Source organism: Xenopus tropicalis, chromosome 7 (assembly GCF_000004195.4).
Source record: "Xenopus tropicalis strain Nigerian chromosome 7, UCB_Xtro_10.0, whole genome shotgun sequence".
Classification (NCBI taxonomy): domain Eukaryota; kingdom Metazoa; phylum Chordata; class Amphibia; order Anura; family Pipidae; genus Xenopus; species Xenopus tropicalis.
In genome coordinates this window covers 107924919-107950062 of record NC_030683.2, presented here as the reverse complement: position 1 = coordinate 107950062, position 25144 = coordinate 107924919, and the positions used below count along the sequence as shown (strand labels likewise).

The 25144-nt window shown below is 37.7% G+C and overlaps 2 long non-coding RNA genes across 2 annotated transcripts; both read left to right on the top strand.

Annotated features, from left to right (window-relative positions):
- Nucleotides 1–1718: 1718 nt before the first annotated feature.
- On the top strand, nt 1719–8968 carry LOC116412102. The gene is made up of 8 exons (XR_004223553.1): nt 1719–1791; nt 2495–2533; nt 4031–4054; nt 4939–4959; nt 5359–5367; nt 7162–7173; nt 7753–7770; nt 8943–8968. It is a non-coding gene; the product is annotated as an uncharacterized LOC116412102 (long non-coding RNA).
- A 1592-nt stretch (nt 8969–10560) lies between these two features.
- LOC116412100 lies at nt 10561–22698 on the top strand. Its single transcript, XR_004223551.1, has 11 exons — nt 10561–10575; nt 11701–11718; nt 12329–12343; nt 13393–13419; nt 14329–14337; nt 16633–16653; nt 17286–17303; nt 17496–17531; nt 17796–17813; nt 19862–19891; nt 22617–22698. It is a non-coding gene; the product is annotated as an uncharacterized LOC116412100 (long non-coding RNA).
- Nucleotides 22699–25144: the final 2446 nt, after the last annotated feature.

Here is a 25144-nt window from a genome sequence, read left to right as displayed (position 1 = left end):
CAATAGGATGTTCCTCCTATTTAAAACAGAGAGAAGAAGATGAAAAACGAATATTTTACAGCTCAAATGAATGCAAAGTTTGTAAAAGTTTTTTTTCTGCTTACATCATCACTGTTCTCCTCAGGTTCCTGCTGAAATTTCTGATAAAAAGACAAGAAAAGTGGATTCAACTAAAAAATCTCTAGAATATACGCTGCGTATTAAAATGTAACACATAATATGGGTGATTCACTAATCGCTATTTGACGGTACATGCGCTAAATAACGCCCGCGTATAGTTGCCGCATATAAATGGTAGCATATAAATAGTAGCATATAAATGGTGTATATAAATATTAGCCACATATAAATGGTAGCATATAAATAGTAGATGCCTATAAATAGTAGCCACTCATGATGAGCAAATGTGTTCTGGTTATCTTTGGTGAAAAATTTGCAAATCTTTCAAAAGATCCATGAAACGGCAAAAATGTTGTGTGGCCAAAAAAATTGTTGCCCGCGACTATTATTTTTTGATGCATGTGTCAATTTTTGGACGTGCGGTGAATTTTTGCGTGGCAAATTTTTTCATGCGCTTTGCCATTGGCGGATTGTTTTGCGAAACGCATGAAAAAAGTCGCCGCGGAAAAATTTGCCGCGCGTCCAAAAATTTGCTGCAAATCCATGCCTGGCGAAACATTTCATCACTTGTAGCCGCATAAAAATAGTCGTGTGAATAAACGCACGCCATGTTAGCCATACACGCCAATACTTGCGGAAAATTACTGTATTAAAAATGACCATTTCCCTGCAAACTGGCGGCTGCATCACTCTAGGGCCAACACCGACTTGAATAAATAACACGGCAAAGTCCATATTGTGTTGCCAAAAGCTCAAGTAGGTGTTAATTTTCGCACAGACTAATGCGATATTTAGCGCGCCTTACTGTTTGTGAATCATGCGTTAGTATTCTTTTCTGTGCGCTAATTAACTCATGCGATACGCGACTTAACGCACGCGGTAATACTGTTGTGAATCGCGCGCTAATTATCGCGTCTTATTTAACGCAAAAAAAAGTACGATAAAATTTATCGCACTTTAGTGAATCAATCCCTTTGTGTCCATTACTGCTTACCTGAGGGAGATCTTCACTTGATTCCTCCTAGTTTTGGAGTAAAAATGTAGCCCACAGAATAATAGTTGATTATTTTCTGCTTTCCCCGCAGTGGCAGGAGTTGCTGTTAGATGTTACCTCACTAGGGTTTTTTCTCCCATTTAAAACAGAGAGAAGATCAACAGCAAATATTTCACAGCTCAAATTAATGTAAAGTTTGTAAATATTTTTTATTTTTTCTTACATCTCTGTCCTGTTTACATCATCTTACACCCTATTCACTTCTCTCTTTAGGTTCATGGATGATCATCACAAACGGAAATCACACATTTAATTATTATTATGGGAAAAACCCAGGGGTGTGATAATGTGGATCATGTGAGTTGTTTAGAGCCCAAAGCAAAGACAGGGGCTCCAGTGAGGCAAATGTAAAGTCAAGTTAAAGTCACTCCATGTTATCTGAAAATGTAATCTCCAGATTAGGCTTTTCTATTGTGAGCAATGTATAAGTTAATGTAAGGAAGGACTTCATTTGCCGACTGGGCTTTACTTCCTTAATACGACACATTAATCAGCAGGCAGGGGGCATATTAAAGGGCAAATCCTGAGTAAGGCGGCTCAGACTGCAGCACAAGAACTGGGACAGATGGAGCTCTTTCAGGGTCTATGCCTTTCTCTCCTCATCCTCTCAGCTTTAGGTGAGACCCCCTATAATATTCTGGAAAGCAAAAATTATTCTCTGTAACCAAATCTAAACTGTCAGGATTTAAGAAGGGACTTTTGGTAATAACCTATTTACTTAGAGATCATATTAAATGTATTTGATTTAAAACAAAAAGAATATTAAAAAAGTCTAACCTGTCACAAAAGCAAGAAAGACACTAAACTAAGATAATTTAGATATAAACTTAATTTATAAATTATTATAATGATGTAGAGGAAACAGAAATACAGAGGCTCCTGGAGGGGGAAGCCCTAATATAACAATGTTTCTGTTTGAGAACAAGTAAGAATGAAAAATGATGGAGATGACAATTGTTTGATATAATCTAGTGATGGGCAAGTAGCTGGGCAAGTGAGTTAATCAGTTTTCCTTGATGTTCCATAGGACTCTATAGACTACATGTAGTCATTTATAGAGATGAATTGGTTTTTCAAATATACCAGATTTCCAAATGGCAGAGCTAGATACTACAGTATAGGGGGGGGGGATAATGCATACATGGGGGAGGGTATTAAGATGAGAAGCCCTTAAGCTGAGATTTAAGATGGACATTTTTTTTCTATTCAATATTTTCTTGACACAACAGCAAGAGGACTGACAGACCTGCCCAACTGTTGCACTACAAAGGGGTCTAGAAACCTCTGCCCTGTACTAATATCATTGATTTCTTTCCCCAGGAGCTGTGGTTTCTAAAAAGGAAGTGCATGGAATTAAAGGTGAGTCTGACTAAACATCAAATAAACACAGAAATTTGGTTGCAACAGAAACAAAAAAAACACTCCATTTTATTTTCTGGGAGCTGTTTGAGAATGCAACTCTCCAGCCAGACAATCTGACACCTGCAGATCAGGGCAATTGCACACCATGCTGTGTAAAAAGTGGAGTGATGCATTAGCGGTGATGTTGCCCAGGGCAACCAATCAGCAATTAGATGTCAATAGTTAGAAAATCAAAGCAAAGCATCTGATTGGCTGCCATGAGCAACATCATCGGTAATGTTTTACTTAAATTTTTACACAGCATGATAAATATACCCCTTACTGTACTGGGTGTGGAGACACAGCCCATTGTAAGTACTGGAACCTGCGCTGCTCTGAGCTCTTGGGGAGTCAAAGCCAATTGTCTTGGAAAACATCCTTTTGCTCTCAAGGAACTGAAATATCAGTAAACTTTCTTTTTCCAACACATATTAAATCCTATTCAACAGGAATATCAACATTTAAAAATATTTTTTAGAAAAAAATAGACCCAGATAGTCTGCTATAAATGAAGCATAGATGGGCTATATCATGCAAAGCAGCATGTACATAAATGTATATGAATCACACATATTTTATATATTCACCGCTAAGAAGGTTACATAAGAAGGGTGAAGACTATAGATAGATAGATATAGATGATAGATAGAATAGATATAGACATAGATAGATGATAGATAGATGATAGAGAGAGAGAGAGAGAGATCGATAGATAGATAGATAGATAGATAGATGATGATAGATAGATACATAGATAGATACATAGATAGATACATAGATAGATGATAGATAGATGGATAGATGATAGATACATAGATAGATACATAGATAGATACATAGATAGATGATAGATAGATGGATAGATGATAGATACATAGATAGATACATAGATAGATAGAGAGATAGATAGATGATGATAGACAACTGGCACTAGGACTTTAGTCAGATCATACTCACTAAATGCAATAATAATAGCAGAAAAGAATTTGGCAGGTTCTGCACCAAACAGATAGTAGGTTGGGCAAAGTCCTGGATAGGAAGACCTGATTGGTTGTTATTGGCAACTGAAACGGTGTCATTCAGAACCCATGTTTGTAAATCAGCCTATAGGTTCTGTTGGTATTCCTACAGAGATGCACAAACAGGGCACCTGGGTGGCTCCTTGGGAGCATGTTGAGTATTTCCCCTGACACACAAAGTTGCCATTTGCACCATATTAAAAATCCAGCACAAGGTACAGACTGTAGTTACTATGATGAGCAATGAGCCCTATAGAGATGGTCTCATGTTTGAGAACCACTGCCATAACCAATTTTCTTCAATTGTTAAAAAAAAACATAAATCGTCCCCTTAAGAAGCTTTTAATACAAATCAAAACACTCTTTACAGCATGATGAACTGACCATGTACTGTTATTTATCCACTTATTCCTTTATTGTTGCATTTCCCATCAAGCTCCAGCTGCAGAACCTAAGCCAGGTAATGCATTTTCTTATATTTACATTTGTGTGTGTGTATATTATCCCTAAATAGCAAAATGTTCAACATCTGTAATAAGTCTCATTAGCACTGTAACTAAGGGGCTGATTTACTAAGACACGATTTCGAATCCGAATTGGAAAAATTCCGATTGGAAACGAACATTTTGCGATTTTTTCGTATTTTTTGCGATTTTTTCGGCGTCTTTACGATTTTTGCGTAAAAACGCGAGTTTTTCGGCGTCATTACGAAAGTTGAGCAAAGTCGCGATTTTTTCGTAGCGTTAACACTTGCGCGCAAAGTCGCGCCTTTTTCGTAGTGTTAAAACTTAAAAGGCGCGATGTTTCGCGCAAGTTTTAACGCAAGAAAAAATCGCGACTTTGCGCAACTTTCGTAATGACGCCGAAAAACTCGCGTTTTTACGCAAAAATCGTAAAGACGCCGAAAAACTCGCGTTTTTACGCAAAAATTGTAAAGACGCCGAAAAACTCGCGTTTTTAAGCAAAAATCATCTCATTTATAAACTGTGGCCAAATTTGCCTGGGGCAGTAACCCATGACAACCAATCAAATGTTTGCTTTAGTTGTTCAACCTGCTGCTGGCTGAAATTAAACAATCTCTGATTGGCTGCTACAGGTTACTGCCCATGTGCAAATTTACCCGTGTTTAGGAATGAGCCCCTGTAAGTCTAATTTAGGAACGCAGTGCATCGTGTGAAATATTTGGACATATATCACCATATTTTTTACCCACAGTGCAGTGTTTCATTTCATATGATAAATATTGCATTTTCTTTATTGTACAACAGATCATTTATCTTTATATTTCCACTTGTATTTACAACATTTCTTTTGTTTTCCAAATCAATATATATATACATCAAGGTGCAGAATTCTTTGACCCAGGTAACATGATTTTGTTCTTTTACATTCTTCTTACGTTTTTTTTAAAATATCTGTTTTCTTATTCTTTATATAAATGTATAATGGATTATTTGGACCTTAAAAACAAAACACGTAAAATGAGACATAATGTAAAATCCACAAATAGAAAATCATAGTTCCACTATATTATTTATTTACCTATGCTATTAAATCCTTCATGTGAATAACACTCACTAACTGTAGATCCCTTATCTGGAAACCTATTATCCAAAAATCTCCAACTCCCATAGAGCCCATTTTAAGCAAATAATATTAATTTTTAAATATGATTCCCCTTTTCTCTGTAATGATGAAACAGTAACTTAGACTTGATGGTAATTTTCCTTTATTTCTTTGCATAATGACCCCCTGCGGCTCTAGATTATCCAGGTAGGTTGTTTGTACATATTTTTGAATATTGTTTGTATAATAAATAAGCTTACAGGACAATGCTTGATTTGTACAATATACAGGATATAAACATATACATTTTAATCCACCAAGTACTGCAGTAACTCAATGTGCCCAACTGGCAACAAATATACATTATAAGGATCCACCAAATACAGATACAATACGACTTTTTCGCTCACTTGAATCCCAACCCTTAAAGATATACTGTATAACAAAAATGCACTGGACAGTTTAAGATTTTATATTTTTACATATGCTTTTTTGTTATTGAATTTGATTCGGTGTTCAGCACAATGCAAAAATGATCAATTCAGGCTGATGCATTTAATAACAAATTTACATGCATAGCAACCTGTCATTAAATAGCTTTGTTGAGCTGCAGGAAGAACAATGACAGCAACATTGTGATTGGATGCCAGGGGTTACTGCCCAATGCAAACTTGCTTAAGGTAGCCATACACAGGCAGCTGCCAATTCGAGTCTTTTACACCGACTGGGCAGCTTATCTGCGTGTTTATGGGCCCCCCCGATGGGTCTACCCAACCAATATCTCACGTCAAATTAGGCAGATCTCAATCAGGCAGGTTTGATTTTCCTTGGTCCAACAACGCCTTTGCCCACTGTTTTAATATGATCATTTAATTCGACCAAATTAGTCTGATATCGCCCACCTAGGTGGGCATATCTGGAGAAGGTCCGCTCATTTGGTGAGATCGTTCATCTTAACGTGTATGGCCACCCTACCTGTTAGTAAAAGAGGCAGCACGCATTCATAATTATTTTGTGCTTATAATGTTTCTTATAATGTATAACCAATTAGCAGTCAGTCCAGAGCTGTAATTTCTGCCCTTTCCTTACTGCTATATTAGTTATTGTCACTAGTAGCTGGTCAGTCTGTCACCAATTCCTCCACCTCTGCTGCTGCCACCACTTGGTTTGCATGGCCATCACAACTTGCCCCTTGCTAGTGCCTTCTCTAATTGCGTCCATGTACACACTGAGCCCTAAGTATGTTCCTCTGCCTGCCCCTAGTTCTGGCCTTGGTTGCCTTCATTAAACAGTATAGACCTTTTACGATTCATTTACCAACAGCAGAAAATAGCTCCATTTTACAGAACAATTATTCCTCTACTATTGTGGGTAATGGGCTGCTCTTGGCACTTTGCACTGGGCAAAACACAGAGGTATCAGGAGCAAGGGAGCCCCTAAATTAACATCTGTAATAGCGTGAGATGCAGAGTTGCAAGAAAAGCATGGTGCAAAGTAGAAAAATCATAACACTTTGTGCAGTTTGCCCACCAATCATAAAAAGGATCTTTTAGGGGGGGATTAATCAATGTTTGAGTTTGATTTTTTTTCACGATTCAAGTTTTTTAGCATGGAAACTCACAAAATTCAAATTATGGTTCAAAAACTTTAATGTCTGATATTTATTAAGGGAAAAAAATCTGAGGACTCAAATGTAAAACTATGGCAGCTAAAAGCTTGTGAGTTCATGCAGAAATCAGTGGGAGTTGTTCTAGGGCTAGGCAATTTGAGATTTTCAAAGTTTTTTTGAGTAAAACCACAGATTTCAGATATTCAAGTTTTATTTGAACGAGTTTTCCATATTAATAAATAAGCATTCTAATTCTTTTAAATGCGGGTTTATTCAAATTAGAAAAACATTCTCAAACTCAAAGAATAAGCCCATTAATGTTATATTTCCACTTGTGCTTATAATGTTTCTTTTGTTCAAATCTATGTTTAATGATGATATGGCAATCCCAGGATATGACCAAGGTAACATGATTTTATTCTTACACATTCCTGAGATATTAGATGCACCATACAGAAAACATTGCACTCCTCTATTGTTACTCTGTATGGGACAGTGCATGATAAAAAAAAAATTTGAACCAAGCAAAAAATGCAGACAGTTCCTACTCAAACAGCCCTCAAGCTTCACTAATAGTGTATGTTTTGTGGCTCTGTATCGGCTATGTGCCTCAAAAATTAAGCTTGATACAGTCTGATGTATGGGAGCCACTGCCATGACCAAAAGCTCCTTTCTTTCACCAAGCATGACATTTACCTGTAGCTTCCCAAGCTCTTGTAGCTTTATTATTACATAATAGTACTTCCTGACATGCAGAATTGTGCACCATAGATCCCTAAGCTATTTGTGTAGATAGAAGCCACGGCCCCACACTTAGTTTTAATAGTCAATATGCTAATAATAAAACCTCCAGTAGTTTGAAACTTCCGTGCTATTTGAAATGTTGTTTTCATTGTATGATACTGACTATGTACTTTTATTTGCCCATTTCTACATATGACATCCCATTTGGTTTCTGATTATTTTACCATCAACCCATGCAGTTCCAGAATATGTGCCAGGTAAGAAGAGATATTTGTGTATTCAATCAAGTCTTTCTGAGCCACAACACCAGCAGCCTATAACTCCTGGGAACAGATGAACTTGAGGTCCCATAAACCCACCACCATCTTGGTCTTCTTCTTGTCTGGCCACTGCCTTCATATTAAGTGTTTCTCCCAGAAGTAACCAATCCCCTCTAGAACATTCAAACTGATGTACAGGTATCGGACCCCTTATCCAGAAACCTGTTATCCAGAAAGTTCCAAATTATGGAAAGGTCATCTCCCATAGACTACATTTTAATCAAATAACTCACATTTTTATAAATGATTTTCTTTTTCTTTCTAATATTAAAACAGTACCTTGTACTTTATCCCATCTAAGATATAATTAATCCTTATTGGAGCCAAAACAATCCTAGTGGGTTTAATTACAGTTTAAATAATTTTTTTAGCGAACTTAAGGTAGGAGATCCGAATTACGGAAAGGCCCCTTATCCGGAAAACCCCAGGTCCCGAGCATTCTGGATAATGGATCACATGCCTGTAGTAGAAATTATATCTTCAGCTGCTGTTGCACTTTGCCCACTGCTTGGGGCATTTTGGAATGCTCCTTGAATGTAACACTGCCTGCATTAGGCAGCACTTTATTTAAGAGAGGCGGGCAATGGGAGACCCATAGGTGTCCCCCTGTTGTCCCCTACCTGCCCTGTACATTGCACCTCATTTTTATCCAGTACTCAGTGCAGAGCTCTTCTCGGAATGGGCAATGAGCTTCCATCAAACACAGAGGCACTATGATTGCATTGGGTCTGTAGTGTAACAGTTAGGAACGTGAGGGTCCCTATGGTGGGACCTCGTTACACTGATACGACTCATGGCATTGTGCAGTGGAGTAACGATAGGTGAAGCAGACCCCACAGTCGCAGGGGGGACCCAGGGTCTGCTTCCTCTATAGCTTTAGCAAACCCCCCTCCATACCCTTCTCCTACCTGAGTGCTAGCTAGCACTGGGCCCCTCCAAATATTTTTTAGCTGGGGGGCCCAGCACAATCTAGGAATGCCACTGACATGTATAGGAAATAATGTAAAGTTTATTTTCTAGTTAAAGTTTAGACACTATAAATATTACATTTTATTCATGATCATCTATATTTAACTTGTGTTTATAATAATCCCTCTTGTTTTCCAAAGACTCGCTAATCCCAGATTTGTATACAGGTAACATTATTTTATTCCTTTACATTCTTTATATATTCTGGCTAATTTATATTGAGGCTCAAAGACTGGGCAGTGTCTTATAACAGCTAATCAGTGGGTTGATTGTTTCAGCTGCAGGATGAACACTGAAAGCAATTATCTGATTTGAGTCCCAGCACTTAGCGATATATGCTTAAAAAGTAGTAGATGACTGAGGGCAAAAAAATATTTTTGGTAGGGGGGTGGATTTTGTTTATATTTGAATATGCAGATTAATGTTCAGCCAAATGCAAAAATTATGAATTTAATCTGGCTCATTAACTAACATTGGGTAGTAACCCATAGCAACCAGTCATTAAATTGCTTTGTTCAGTAAGCTGTTGGAAGAATAATGGAAGGACTATAGGATTGTCTGGCATAGGTTACTGCCCAGCTGAAACTTGCCCACTATTAGTAAAAGAGGAAAAAGGGCTGATTTACAACAGCAATAAAAATGTGGTCAAGCTAAAATGGACACAATTGTTGTGTGTATTAATACTATTCATATTTGCATCCGAACACACTCCTTGCACTACTGTATAATTGCACTAAGCACTTTGCATCTGATGGGCAAGAGGCACTATTAATGGCAGTGGGTCTGCATTGTGACACTTGGCAATGTGGCAGTCACTGAGGCCTAGTAACATTGGTTACTAGGCACGACACATACTACCAATATTGTAATTTATAATAAATAATACATAATAACCAGTTTTAAATACATTATTACACTCTACAATTCAGTTATAGCAAACAAATGGATATGGTAAATATTACTCCTGCTTTCATTGCACAATATAGAGCTTTAAACGGGTTGCTCACCTTCAAATTAACTTTTAATATGATGTAGAGAGAGCTATTCTGAGACAATCTGCAACTGGTCTTCATTTTTTTTTAATGAAGATTTTAAATGATTTTGCTTTTTGTTCGGCAGCCCTCCTGCTTCACTTTTCAGCAGCAATCAGGTTGCTAGAGTCCAATTTACCCTAGCAACCAAGCAGTGGTTTGAAAGAAAGACAGAAATATGAATAGAGCAGGGTTCACATAGAAGAATAAGAAATATAAAGTAGCACTAACAATAACATTGTAGTCTCACAGAGCAATAGTTTTTTGGCTGCCGGGGTCAGTTTAAAAAGCTGCAAAGACTCAGGAAGGCAAATAATTCAAAAACTATAAAAAATGCAGACCAATTGAAAATACCTAATTAAAAAAAACAGCAGTGTCAGGTACAAGGGGCCCCTTTACTTAGCTCCAGCCGTATGGTGAGGTACAGCACTTTGCACCCCATGAACTAATATAATATTACTTCCTTGCATGCTTGCCCCATAATTTTGCACCCATAACTATTAGTTTGGATGTTAACCTTCCCCCATATTTATACATGCTTTTAATAGCTGATCAAAACCCCAGCAGTAGGAAATGTAAGAAGCTTTTTATTATTATCATAGCTGGCAATTAACAACACACAAGTGTATGTAATAAATGTGAAATGTTGTACAATACTCACCATGTACTTGTCCCTTTCTATGCCCTTTGCTTGCCGACCGTATGAACCATCACTATATGCCAATTCCAGAACCAAAGCCAGGTAATGAGACTTCTTATGATAATACTTCATACTTCTCTATACTATCCCTAAATCACTAATTGTTCCATTTCTATAATGTGTTTTGAGTAGAGTTGTGCCTGAGAAATACTGTAACATCTATTGCAACTAGTGATGAGCAAATCTGTCCTGTTTCGCTTCCCTGAAAAATACGTCAAACTGCTGAAAAAGTTGCGAAAGCATTACGCGCAGGGTCGGACTGGGCCTAAGCCTTGCCTGCGCTCCCCCTGCCCAGACCGCTCCTCCCCTGATGCGTTAAATTCCGCACGGCTCGGGGGAGGACGTTGGGTGGGGGGCCCTGCGAGGGGGGTCAGAGGGGCCCCTGCGGGGGGGGGGGGAGGCAATTAGGGGACGCTGCCGGCGGGGGCACCTGCAGGGCCCCTGGGTTGGGAGCCCCGGTGGGCCCTTCACCCCCCAGTCCGACCCTGATTACGTGCAACAAATTTTTACGATGGAAATATTTTTTACGTGCAACTTTTTTTCTTACTCCAAATCCACTGAAGGAATCTGTTTTTTTTTCACCCCAAATGCATTCAAATCAATGGGCATTTTTTTGCAGCAACTTTTTCTTTTGGTAACATTTTTGTCTTGGGGACTTTTTCATCTCTGTGAATCCATGCCTGTGTATTTAATACATGGCTCTCTGAACCATAGCACTGGCCACTTATAAGTCCTGGAAACAGAGTAACTCACAGGCTTGTCTTCCTCTTGTGTAGCCACTGCCATTATTATTAGGTGCTTCTCTTAAAAAGAAGGTAGAAAGCAACTCTACTTATTATTACTAAAGATCATTACTTGTACCCAGTAATAACAAAGAACAAGGCTTCCCTTACCCTTTACCGACCGCTGCTGTTGCTAGAGGCGCTATCAGTTCTCTCTAGAATGGGCAATGAGCTTCCATTAAACACACCATGATTGTATTGGGTCTGTACTGTGACAGGTATGTGTGGGTCCCTGTTGTGAGACTTTGTTACATTCATATCATGTACATTATACATCCTATAGTTTATATTTCATTACACTGACCTTGTAGGTTTATATATTTTAATGACTCTAACTGGCATCTTTTATTTTTTTATATCTGTTTCATTCATAATGAACCCACAGTTGGATGGATTGGTGGAAGTAAGGCTTTGTTTCTTTTACTTTCTGTTTCATTACTCTATCCCAGCTCTTTATATATTTAGTTTTTCAAGGGGAACCAATAAGAAAAAAGTGTCAAATTATGGAATTGTATATCGTTTTCTTTGGAGAAAATGTTGTACATTGTGGCAAATTGTTAAATCCATGAATATTAAATGAGGCTTCTACTGAATTACTGTTTATAATATTTTGGCCTCTGGGGCTCATTTACAAACTTAGGTACTAAATAGCACAAACGCAGTTGCCAGTAGCAGGCAATCAGAACAGGAAGGCCAACTTATTAATTTTTGAGCTTACATTTGAATGTGAATGTTTATAAAACACATTGGCTCAGAAAAACTTGATTATGTTGAGTTGCAGAAAAACATCTTGCTTGTTAAAAAAAATGCACCTCCCACTGACTTCTATAGAAGCTTGATGGGTTTTATTCGCCAATTTGTTTATTTGAATATTTTAGATCTTTTTTTACCCAGTTCACTAACACCCAACAATTCATCATTCTATTTTGCCATTATTGTATGTCACTGACTTTGTCCTTTTGTCTTCCCTCTTGTGAATTTGGTTCATGTTTTGACATCCTAAATCTCTGCAGTTCCAATATATCCAGGTAAATGATTTGCTTCATTTGTATTTTTTTTTTTGCAAGTCTTTATTTTCAGTTTTGGGATAGGGGGGTACAGAAAGGAAATAGGGAGGGGTAGGGGTGGGGAGTACATTCAAAAGGAATAGGTCACATAGCAGTTCCCCTAATACTTTATTGTACATCAAATGTGATAAACATAGGAACACAAGTCAGGTTAATGAACTTTTTGCGTATTTTGGAGAGCTGCCTATGGGGTAAGAAGGGAAGCAGGTAAAAACACATGTATTCTATATTCTCTTAACACTTGTAAAAAGTTTCTGCTGGTGCCTTTTATTGAGTATAGTGTAGTGGTAGTGTTTTCCTATCCTTATTTGCACCTTGTTCTATTGGCTTACCCAGTCTGACCATATTTTCTCATAATTTTTCATTCTGCTGTATTTTATGACTGTTAATTCTTCCATTTTGCTTCATTTGTATTTTACAATATCTTGTGCATAATGACATTATTAGTAACAAGTATACAGTACTTTTAGTATTGCACAGAATACAGAATTCACTGCAGGAGCCATGCAAATCCCAATTCCTTTGGCCAATTCCTTATTATTGACCTTTACAGTCATATGACAACCAAAGGCAAAACATTTTGCCTAAATGTGAATATTCAGATTAGGGTTTGCATTTGGTTCAGTATTCAGCCAAATTAATAAAATGCCCCTCTCTGCCGGCATAACCTGCGCAGCAGGGCTGGGGGCTGCAAGGTTTGGCCCTGGCACTCCAATCTATGGCAGTGACTGGAGACCAGGGGTATGCGCACTACTTGCTGACCCAAGGACCTGTCCTATTTTGCCTTGTTAAACTGACACGACTCATGACATCATGTACAGGAAGAAAAATATTTCATCATCTTCTTACAGTTCAGTACTTAACAGTCATTTTTAATTTGTATTTCATGGCACAATTCAATTACAGAAAAGAAATCAATACAATAAATATTACATTTCCTTCATTGTACAACATACTTTTAATCTTTATATTTTCACCTGTATTTGTTACAATTCTTTTGTTTTCCACAGGCATGATAATCCCAGGTTCTAATCCAGGTAACACCATTGTATTGGGTGCAGCTATTTTTCTATTCTGTATATAAATGTATATCAGATTCTTTGGGCCTCACAAACATCATGTATAATCCATGAATAGAAAATCAAAGTTCTGCTTACCGTATATACTCGAGTATAAACCGATCCGAATATAAACCAAGGTACCTTATTTTACCTAAGAAAACTGGAAAAACTTTGACTCGAGTATAAGCCTAGGGTGGGAAATGCAGCAGCTACTGCTAAGTTTCAATAATCAAAATAAATACCAATAAAATTACATTAAATGAGGCATCAGTGGGGTATATGTTTCTAAATATTTTTTTTACAAAGAAAAACAGTAAACTAGCTCTGTAAGTGGAGAAGAAGGTCAACGAAAACAATATGGTATCAACAATGATGCCTTAAGAGTACTACCCCCTTAGCTCAATCATATATAGAATATAAAGTGCAATTTATAGTGCAGAATGGGACAGGTGAGGTTGGTAGATGAAGATGAATTTGGGAGTGGGCCAGGGCACTGGAGGGTCTGGTTGCGGGTGGCCTAATTTGCACACAAAGGACAGAGGGTGCTAGTCTGGAGGGACCCATGGCACCCAACTCGAGTATAAGCCGAGGGTGACTTTTTCAGCACATTTTGGGTGCTGAAAAACTAGGCTTATATTCAAGTATATACAGTATTATCTATTTTTCTTTGCTCTTGAATCCTTGATGGGAAAGACAGGACTCTAATATCTCAGCAGTTTTTCACTTTCTTCTTTCTTACACAATTTATTGAGCCCCCCCAGCCGCTCATCACTGCACTCTGCCCATTGTATGTAACTGACTTTTGTTCTTTTGTGTTCTTCTTGTGTATTTGGCTCATTCTTTTCTTTTTTTTTTCTTTGTATAATGAACCCCCTGCATTTCCAGATTATTCAGGTAAGTTGTTTGTTCATAGTTTTATATATTCTTTGTATAAGGATCTTATTTTACAATAGGGGGTATTCACTATATATATTTATATTGCATATATATGCAATATAAATATATATAGTGAATACCCCCTATTGTAAAATATAAGGATATTATAATGAGATATTATTATGAGAAGTTCCTTGACCATTTAAAGGAAAAGGCCAAGTGCTTTTATACATGTGACGGAACTCCAAGGTGACTTCTAATATCCTCATATTGTACAACAGGGGGTACATTATTTGTTATAATACACAAGTTTCAGGGAGTCATGTGACAGAAATTACATCACTAAGCTCTGATATATAAAGGATATAATTTACAGGATATTCATGGCTCTTCTGTATTATACACGGTAATGGAAACACCAAGAACCACAGTAACCCAATGTGCCGACACAAGTAATAGCTTTTTATTTTAAGTTACATTTTACCTTTAAAGCAGAGAGGCAGTCTGGGTAAAAGGGCAGGAACAGGAAGTGAAGGACCAGCAAGAGAGAGAGACAGCAGAGAAAAGAATTGGACGTATACAATAAATAAAGTTGGATCTCCCCTGCAGGCTCTATGTGCAATCTATGCATTAAGCACACACAGAATGATGCAGACAAAACTCAGTTGAACTCCAACCCTTAAAAACCCTTTATGACTTAAAAGCACTGTAAATATGAAGGCAAAAAAATTTTTTTAGATGACATGAGTATGGCTAAAATTATTTAAAGGACAAGTAAAGTGATATTATGAACACATTGGCAGCTCCCCAGTGAATATAACCACAAAACTTAGACCCTGGGCCAAGGCACCTGTCCATTGAAAAGAGACCCAGGCCCAGGTACTGTTTCTTAAGCTCCACCCCACCATTGTTAGCCAATGCCAATGCTCCACCCCACCATTGTTAGCCAATGCCCTTGTCAATGTTCAGGTCACAGGGTGAATGCACTATAGAGAAAAAACAGAAAGTTAACTTTAAAGTTGAAATTCTTTACCTCGCGCACATGCTATCTGGAAAAGCACAGAGTATGTCTGGGGCATCAGCAAAGAATGGAAGTGTGGCACTCAATGAACAGTACCCCCGGCTGGTGCAATTATTAGCAGACATGACTGACCAGGGGTCTAAAGCTAGCCATTATATCCATTTTGGGGTACCGAACACATTGGAACCCAATGAATATCATTTACTCTTCCTCTTAATGTCTGTCCTTATCTTGTTGCTATATTAATTATTGTCACTAGCAACTGGTGACCAGCAAACATCAGATTGGCAATGAGCTATCAAAGCCAGAATCACTATAATTGCATTAAATCTGCATCGTTACATGTAGTTACATGGCCTGTCAGGGCCCATCCATGGGGCACCTGTGTCTGTAGCCTTCTGCTCCTACTCCTGGTACTGGGTAAAAAAACAGCAGCTCAGGGGGAAAGAAGTCATATGGGTTTAAAAAACACATTCATAAATTGTCTTCATATTTCCACTTCTAACATTTATTATATGTTCAAATCTATGTTTAATGAAGATCCTGGTCTTTCAGATTACCCAGGTAATGTGATTTTATTTCTTATATTCTTCTGATATCATTTGTGTTGTACCAAGAGACAAATATGGCAGAGATAATCTAATGCTGTAGAACCCAGGCCTCCCAAGCTTTCCATTAACCTCAACCTTCCTTTGCCAATGCAGCTTTGATGTATATTATACACATGCCATTGGGCGTAAAACCATGTTCATTAGCATCCATCTTAGAATGGTAACGTTATCCCTTAACTGTTATTGTCATTGCCGAAAGTTACAACCAAATTACTTTGGTGTTCAACCAGTGTCTTTATGAACCATAACACCAACAACCTACAGTATAAGTCCTCAAACCAAACCTTTGGTCTTGTCCATCCACCGCCATCTTGACCTCCCTCTTTTCTAGTCACTGCCATTATTCGGTGCTTCTCCCTTGTGAACATTCAAGTTCAAGATCAACTACCTCTTTGGCTGCTCTCTACAGTCACTATGGATATAAACTCTTTTAAAATATACATCATGTTATCATGTTTATCCTATATTTTACCTTCTAAATCTATGCATAATTAACCCACTACAGTCTACTATCCAGCAATTTATTTAGCTACTTTTCATTTTTTTCTACAATATTCAAGTAATATTGTGTTTGCTGCGCATTTCCCATGTGATGTTTCACTTGTTGTTGTACTTCTGTATTTCCATATGGGTTTATCTTATATCTCTTGCTTTCCTCCTCTATTTGCAATGAATCCACAGCAAAACCCATATTTGATCCAGGTAACATTTTCCTTTATGTTTTCAAACATCCATACATTTGATCAAGTTACATCTCTAATTTGTATTGTAGGGCATTGTATAATTTGCTGTTTGCCATTACAATTATAGAGAGATCTGAACCCAGTGTAGGGACTTATAGCTCAAACTGGACTGGAAAGCAACGTCCTGTGCTACCCCCCACCCAATGAACACAGAGATGTCTGCATTTGGCAGGGCTGTATTTATGTAGATGGGTGTGGGCATTAAGGTTCCCCATATCAACTAATATTCCCAGGGGAGCCCTGTACTTACTGCCCATCCTATTGTAGTGCCTTGTGACCACTAGTGTTACTCTGCACCCCCAAATCCTCTAGCACAGACATCTGGGGCATATGAGCCTGATGTCTCTTTCCTCTGACCTATACACATCAGAATAGAAATTAAAATGGGAGACATATTATAATCCAGAAAAACTAAATGTTATTATATGTTAGAACCTCTATTGCCTTAATATTCAGAGGAAAGACCTTTTAAGACATCTGAACGTTTGTATATTTATTAGATAATATCAATCTTGTTTTATATTGCATGGTGTATTCTGTATATTAACTGACTTTCTATGTTTTTGTTTAATGACACCCCCATCCCCACAGCTCCAGAATATAATGCAGGTAAAGACTTGTGTTTCTACCACACAATTTATATGTTTATTGTACTGTGCTTGTACTCATAAATGACCATTATAATGTGACACAAATTCATATAACAATTGGCCTCTATACAATTAATGATAATCTTATTGTTGCCCATGTATGATATTTAGCTTGTTTTTTTATTTTCACTCATACTTTTTCTTTTCCAAGTCAATAAACCCAATGCAGTTCCGGTATATAATCCAGGTAAGGTGTTTTGTATATTATCCAGTTATTATGCAAAAGGAATTGTTTTCATTGATTATTTAAATTCATGCTATTTAGACTTATTTTTAGTCATTTATATATTTTTGACCCAAACCACAAGTGTTTTACTGGCATTGTGTATAGTGTAGCGTATTATATTCAGATTGAACTAACCTTGTCAATTTATATATTTATTTATATTTTTTTTTTTGTATTTGGCAAATCCTGTGCTTTCTATGCTGCTGCTTAATGAATGTACTGCAGTTCCAGAATATAATCCAGGTAATATGATTCACTTATTTTATATTTTACAAATATACTTTTCCATTCTCTTTCCAGATAAAGTACAATTTCTGTAATTTGTAATGTATGTGAATGGGAAGCTGAGAGAGTGGATGACAAAGAATTATGGTGACACACTACAATGTCAATGTAGTTCCTTAGGGCTCTGGTTCTCCAACACGTCCTCAGCAAATGGTGCTGCTTCCCACAGTGCTCAAAGCCTCAATCAAGGCATAATATATGTTTGAAGTTTGATTCTATTTGCAGTATAATTTATAATATATACTATAGAAATCAAGAAAACGCAGAGTCTCAAACCAGCAACTGGTCATCCTTAACCCCCCTACACCCATTAGGATATAGTGCGCTGCATGCACAACCCCTTTAAAAGTTGGTCACAGCTTGAGCACAGTAGAACCCCCCCATTAAAGGGTTAACAGCACTACTCTCCACCTTCAACCCCCCACCACCCCCAAAATGAACCAGCACAGTTTGTTTTCTGTCAAAATTTCAGTCAAAATTTAAAAAGCATACTGCCCAATAGTCCTCCTATTGTTTAGTAAAAACGCCACACTTTTGGCTCACCTAATCAAATATTTACTCAGTCACACTTACTTCACATTTTCTAGAACAGGCAGCCATCTCTAAAAAGGTATTCTCCCTTCCTTTCCCTCCTTGCTTCATACTGCACATGTGTTTCATTCCCTCCCCCCCCTCTGCCAGATCCGCTTCTGATTGGCTGGTGGGCATGTGTAGCTCAGAACAGGAGACAGGATCAAGTTACACACATGCTCAGAGAATAGGAAGGCTGCCGCTGGCACCTACAGGAAGGGGACAGAGATTTCAGTGATGTCACTGTAGGCTTCACACTGCTGTAGGCTGCCAGCACCATATCTCAGAGAAGCAAGCAGGGATCTGGGAATTTAGATATGCAGTAAGTACTTAAAAAGAATGCCTTTAGACTTACTTTTAATTTATATTAACCTTTCATTGTCCTTTAAACCCTACCACTTGTTTTTCAGCAGTAATCATAGAAGCCCAGCATAGCTTCTCCCACCTTTTGTAACTGACCAGTTTGGCTTCTCAAAAGGGCCACCTATAGATGAGCTTAGATTCTTTCCCAGACACCTTATACAATGGATGATCACAGCTTCTCTGCCCAAACAATACTTTTTATGGATAAGCACCGATTTGTTTTAGGGTAAAATACATTTATAGACAGTTATATGGAGTTTCCTGATCTATATTTTTGTAAACTTACTGTCCCACTATTAAGGCGTAGGGGACTGGTAAAACCTCTGCACCTGAAATTCACAAAGTATGTAGCGTTGGTGAGGCCTGTAGCCGGATCCTTAATTATAACCCCTTGCATTGCATTTAGTTGTAGCAAACAATTTGCTTATGAAAGGAAAGAAAGAGGGGGGGAGCATTAAGAAGCATTTAAGACAATGAAAGGGTTAATCACTGAGGGGGTGCCAATAATAATCAGACCCAGTTGTGGGGCTCCTCTTTGCTAAATAATTGAGCCTGCCCTGGGGAGTATTCTAGTGAGCCGTGCTGCCATCTTGCCAACTCTCTCAGAGACCTTGCAGCTGCCCTGGACTCTGCACACGTGCAGTATATTAAAATTGCAAATTAGACGCTAATAGCCAAAGCTTTGCTCTACCACTTACTGTATGTACACAGCAAAGGGCAACAGCAATGATCTCAGGTACAGGATAAAAAGTGTTGGTCAGTGCTCCTGAGTAGTACCCAGGGCCAGGGTCTGAGGTTAGCGATTATAATCAATTGGGGGTGACTAACAAGTACTCCACAGTAATTAAGGCTTTTCTTGTCCTTTAAAGAAGTATAAATGTGCCAAAGAGTTCCACTAAGCCTGCCTTTAGCACCTATGTACCTCTACCAGCCCGTCATGAATACAGTGTTGCTGTGTGACGGGGGGAAGCGCAGGGCTTTATTACCCTGACAAATACTATTGTCTGGATTTATTGTACTGAACATTTTTTAAAATATTTCCACACGTGTTTCAAATATATTTTGCTTTTCAGAAAATAATAAACCAGCACCAGACAGTCCAGGTAATGTTTTCCAACACTTTCCTTCTGACTACTGTGCGTGTATATAAACTACGAGATGTGTGTGGTGCTATTGGATGTGTATATATTGTATACAGTGTATGTATTCTATAGGATGTGTGTGGTACTATTGGATGTGTATATATAGAGTGTATATATTCTATTGGATGTGTGTAGTACTATTGGATGTGTATATATACAGTGTATGTATTCTATAGGATGTGTGTAGTACTATTGGATGTGTATATATAGAGTGTATGTATTCTATAGGATGTGTGTGTAGTACTATTGGATGTGTATATATACAGTGTACTGTATGTATTCTATAGGATGTGTGTGGTACTATTGGATGTGTATATATAGAGTGTATATATTCTATAGGATGTGTGTAGTACTATTGGATGTGTATATATACAGTGTACTGTATGTATTCTATAGGATGTGTGTGGTACTATTGGATGTGTATATATACAGTGTACTGTATGTATTCTATAGGATGTGTGTGGTACTATTGGATGTGTATATATAGAGTGTATATATTCTATAGGATGTGTGTGTAGTACTATTGGATGTGTATATATAGAGTGTATATATTCTATAGGATGTGTGTAGTACTATTGGATGTGTATATACTGTATAGAGTGTATGTATTCTATAGGATGTGTGTGTAGTACTATTGGATGTGTATATATACAGTGTATGTATTCTATAGGATGTGTGTGTAGTACTATTGGATGTGTATATATACAGTGTACTGTATGTATTCTATAGGATGTGCGTGGTACTATTGGATGTGTATATATAGAGTGTATGTATTCTATATGATGTGTGTAGTACTATTGGATGTGTATATATACAGTGTATGTATTCTATAGGATGTGTGTGGTACTATTGGATGTGTATATATAGAGTGTATATATTCTATAGGATGTGTGTGGTACTATTGGATGTGTATATATAGAGTGTATATATTCTATAGGATGTGTGTAGTACTATTGGATGTGTATATACTGTATAGAGTGTATGTATTCTATAGGATGTGTGTGTAGTACTATTGGATGTGTATATATACAGTGTATGTATTCTATAGGATGTGTGTGTAGTACTATTGGATGTGTATATATACAGTGTACTGTATGTATTCTATAGGATGTGCGTGGTACTATTGGATGTGTATATATACAGTGTATGTATTCTATAGGATGTGTGTGGTACTATTGGATGTGTATATAAGGGCCATGTGGTATGACAGTAGGAAGGAAGTCCCTGACCCACAGAACTTACAGTCTAAATGGGTGGGAAACACACAGGCACAAATAGGCCCTTAAATTCGAAGACTGGGCAGGTAATGTTCTAGTGCTCCCAAAGGTAGGATTTTGAGTTTCTTTTTGAAGAGACTGAGAGAGAGAGTTTGAATGTAATATGAGAGAGAGCAGTGGGTGTGGATGGTGGGACGAGAGAGCACCTCTGAGAAGAGAGTGGGAGATGGGCAAGAATGTACAGAGAGACAAGTGAGGAGTGAAGAGAAGCAGAAAGATTTTGTGTGCTGTTACTTTACAGGCTGCCATGATAAGGATTCTAGCAGGGAATGAGCAGAATTTGAGCAGAGGGGTTTAAACTGATTGGAGGGTTGAGAGGTGGGAGTCCAGGAATCTGGTTAGGAGGTTGCAGTAGCAGGATAGGATAAGGGCATGGATGGCATGGATCAGTTGCTTCTTTGCAATACTATATAGACAAAAGTAGACGAGCAGCTTGCCAAATCAGCAAGGTAATCGTCGTGCCATCTGTACTAATAGTAAAAGAAGGAGATGGGCCAGGTTTGGGTGGGACGACCATGAGTTCTGTTTCAGCTAGGGTTAGTTTGAGGCAGCGCTGGCATCTGTGCTTCTTGGTTTCCATACAACAAGCCTCTGTCTTGCTCAGATATTTATACTATTTATACTGGTCACAGCCAATACTCTTGTGGCCATCAGAGATATCAGTCCATGCTGCTCTGTCCAAGTCACTGGGCCATTTCCTACTGTTTTAACATGTGAATTATCTCAGCATTTTCCCAGTGAGCAGCAATTGTAAAATGGGTAATATCCACATGTTGGCCATAAAGACTTGCACCCTACAGCTTTTGTTCCAGAGGTATAAGGGCAGCTTACACTGTGAGTCATTTATATTTTGAGTTATTAAGTATCAAATATGCCTTATCTAATAAAAAAGATTCCCGTCAGGTGAGTTCAATTTCTCCTATGATTTCAGCCTTGGCTCACTGACAGTGGGACCAGAGATAACATTTTTGGCACAGAAGAGTATCACCTCACACTTCCACACAATACAAATAATTGTGTTCCACACAACCTTCAGTCACCTTTCAGATGTCTATTTTCACCAATTGGGTTCCAGTCCTTTAGCAATTCTGCTGTAGTTACATGGACTGCATATATTTTGCACGTACTTGACTTTGGGTTAGCTGACATACATACATGGGAGGAAAATGACTCAAGTGGTGGGATTGTCACCGTTACTTTACCTCCTTTGTTCCATACAACATACAGGGAAGCTTCATCCATGTGTTAGAAAAATCAGTCCTCATTAAAACTGTCAACTGTGAGCTTATGTCTACAAAATGAAGGCACTGTTACCCTTAAATGAATTTTTCCTTTTCCCTTTATTGTTTGCTAATGGCCTTATATGTTTAATATCCAATTGTATATGTTGTATATATTTTGTTTTCTAGAGTTGCTGCACATTGGGTGAGATAAAGTCGCTCTCTGTTCCAGCCCTTGGGCCGCATGTACTGCTGGGTTTATCCCCAAACACCTCGGCAGCACCAGAATAATGTCCCATTACCTACAGCACTGACCCAAGCAAATCTTTTCAATGAATTAATTTAATGTTATGTTGCCTACTGATGTGTGTTTGTAATGTCTTCTAAGTTCAGCTACTAATACTTTGTAATGAGGTAACATACTAAATTTATCATATTGTGTGATACGATTAACATTGTGAACATGAAAGTATATTAATAAAATATATACCAAATCCATCAATGTCATGTTAGCTTATTGCTCTAGGAGAGGAAATGGGGAGTAAGTCAATGAATCACTCATTACTATCTCATTACTACACTCATTACTATCTCATTACTACACTTATTACTATCTCATTACTACACTCATTACTATTTCATTACTACACTCATTACTACACTTATTACTATCTCATTACTACACTCATTACTATTTCATTACTACACTCATTACTATCTCATTACTACACTCATTACTATTTCATTACTACACTCATTACTATCTCATTACTACACTTATTACTATCTCATTACTACACTCATTACTATCTCACTACTACACTCATTACTATCTCATTACTACACTCATTACTATCTCATTACTACACTCATTACTATTTCATTACTACACTCATTACTATCTCATTACTACACTTATTACTATCTCATTACTACACTCATTACTATTTCATTACTACACTCATTACTATCTCATTACTACACTCATTACTACACTCATTACTATCTCACTACTACACTCATTACTATCTCACTACTACACTCATTACTATCTCATTACTACACTCATTACTATCTCATTACTACACTCATTACTATTTCATTACTACACTCATTACTATCTCATTACTACACTTATTACTATCTCATTACTACACTCATTACTATTTCATTACTACACTCATTACTATCTCATTACTACACTCATTACTATTTCATTACTACACTCATTACTATCTCATTACTACACTCATTACTATCTCATTACTACACTCATTACTACACTCATTACTATCTCACTACTACACTCATTACTATCTCACTACTACACTCATTACTATCTCATTACTACACTTATTACTATCTCATTACTACACTCATTACTACACTCATTACTATCTCACTACTACACTCATTACTATCTCATTACTACACTCATTACTATCTCATTACTACACTCATTACTATTTCATTACTACACTCATTACTATCTCATTACTACACTTATTACTATCTCATTACTACACTCATTACTATTTCATTACTACACTCATTACTATCTCATTACTACACTCATTACTATTTCATTACTACACTCATTACTATCTCATTACTACACTCATTACTATCTCATTACTACACTCATTACTACACTCATTACTATCTCACTACTACACTCATTACTATCTCATTACTACACTCATTACTATCTCATTACTACACTCATTACTATCTCATTACTACCCTCATTACTATCTCATTACTACACTTATTACTATCTCATTACTACACTCATTACTACACTCATTACTATCTCACTACTACACTCATTACTATCTCATTACTACACTCATTACTATCTCATTACTACACTCATTACTATCTCATTACTACACTCATTACTATCTTTCTTGTGAGGGAGCGACATCTCTCATTTCTATTAGAATCACAAACCCTTCCTACTCTGCTGCTGGTGAAACTCGCCTAGGGGAGAGTTACTCTCTGCTATCAAATCTTAAATTGGAGCACATAGCTGCTCTTAGTAGCTGGAACTATTTATCTCACTTATTTAGAAAGTGCTATAACAAACAATACCCTGTCTCTGACTAAAGCCTCATTCATGGGGTCCCTGCTCCCCGACTTCACTAGAGGTTAGGTCCCTGTAGGGCAGCACAGCTTTACTGGACTGAACATCCACCTGGTTCAAAAAATGCGTGCCTAAAGCTTTGGTGTAGGGAGGAACGGTTTGGGTTCCTAGAGCACTAGGCGGTTTTTTCCTCTGGATACAGTCTATACAGTTGTAATGGATTGCACCTCAATGGAAGGGATTCATTGTGCTTATAGGAGAGAATGCCTAAGAAGCTGGAGGAGTGTTTAAATTAGGGAAGGAGGGTGGGTGAGTTAGAGTATTATGGGTAAGTTAGTGCAAATAGGGCAGTGGGGGAGGAGTAAGAGGGGCACATAGTATGTCGGCTAAGGAGATACCACTGTTATATAGAGAACTGTCTGTAACAGTAACTATAGAGCTTCCTATATTGCAAAGGTGGCTTTTTGCTGCCCCTGGTAACTGGACGCTCACTGCTGCTTAACGCAAAGTTCCCACCTTACCACATGGCAGGAGCGGCCTTGCTGGAGAGAATACTCACCACTTACTGGATACGTTTTCTCTAATTGAAAGCAGATTTCTTATATAAACACAAATGCTGCTATGGCATCAC